An 893-nucleotide genomic window follows, 5' to 3' on the forward strand; every position below is an offset into this window, starting at 1 on the left:
TCCAGTCCTTTATTTCTTCTGGGCCTGTCTTATAATGTCCATGTTCCCGTACTTGATTGAGATCTCTTTTCATGCTGACTACTTACTGTCAATGGATAAGTTCATCCAAACTTAAGCTTTCATCTGAAGCTTTTCAGATCATGTGTCTCATTGAAATCCAGACTCAAATACACATCATCTTCACTTAGATACTAGAAATGCTCAAAACTGAACACCAGCCGTATGAGGAAGAACAGAAAGAGACTCCTTTTCAAATCTGACCTGACAGTACATGTATCTTTTTTCTATTAGGTAAACTCAAAAGTTCTGGTCCTTCGGAGTTAGACATAATTTCTAGTTCCTATAAAATGAGATTTTTTGTTATTGTGTTTTTGGGGGTTTGAATCTAGAGCACCCTACTTATTGTCTGTCTTAAGTGTTAACTTTATGTTCTTTAAGATAGGATGAAAAATAGTATCCCAGTTATATGCATATATTTCTGCTGGTAAGCATGAAATGCAATAATGAAGAAGTCTATACTATTTTTCTTTTTTAAAAAGTATGGAATGTTTCATGAATTTGTGAGTCTTCCTTGTGCAGGGGCCATGATAATCTTCTCTGTATTGTTCCAATTTTAGTATATGTGCTGCTGAAGTGAGCACTATACTATTTTTCCATAAAGGGTTGGGTAGTAAATCTTTTCAGCTTCTTGGGCCATCCAGTCTCTGACTCACCTATTCAACTTTGCTAGTCTCAAACAATATGTAAATGAGCAAGCATAGATAATATATACCTTTATTTATGGACATTAACAGTTGAATTTCATCAAATTTTAGTGTTTCATGAAATATTGTTTTGATTTAAAAAAATTTCTTGCTGTGTCAATGACATCTTTTTATTGTATTTTATTGTTG

The 893-nt window shown here is 33.3% G+C and overlaps 1 non-coding gene across 1 annotated transcript; it reads right to left on the reverse strand.

Annotated features, from left to right (window-relative positions):
• Positions 1–534: 534 nt before the first annotated feature.
• Positions 535–641, reverse strand: LOC150041283 (U6 spliceosomal RNA). Its single transcript, XR_016533973.1, has one exon. It is a non-coding gene; the product is annotated as a U6 spliceosomal RNA (small nuclear RNA).
• Positions 642–893: the final 252 nt, after the last annotated feature.

The sequence above is a fragment of the Megascapheus bottae genome, chromosome X (genome assembly GCF_031878675.1).
Source record: "Megascapheus bottae isolate mThoBot1 chromosome X, mThoBot2.hap1, whole genome shotgun sequence".
In the NCBI taxonomy this organism is placed as follows: domain Eukaryota; kingdom Metazoa; phylum Chordata; class Mammalia; order Rodentia; family Geomyidae; genus Megascapheus; species Megascapheus bottae.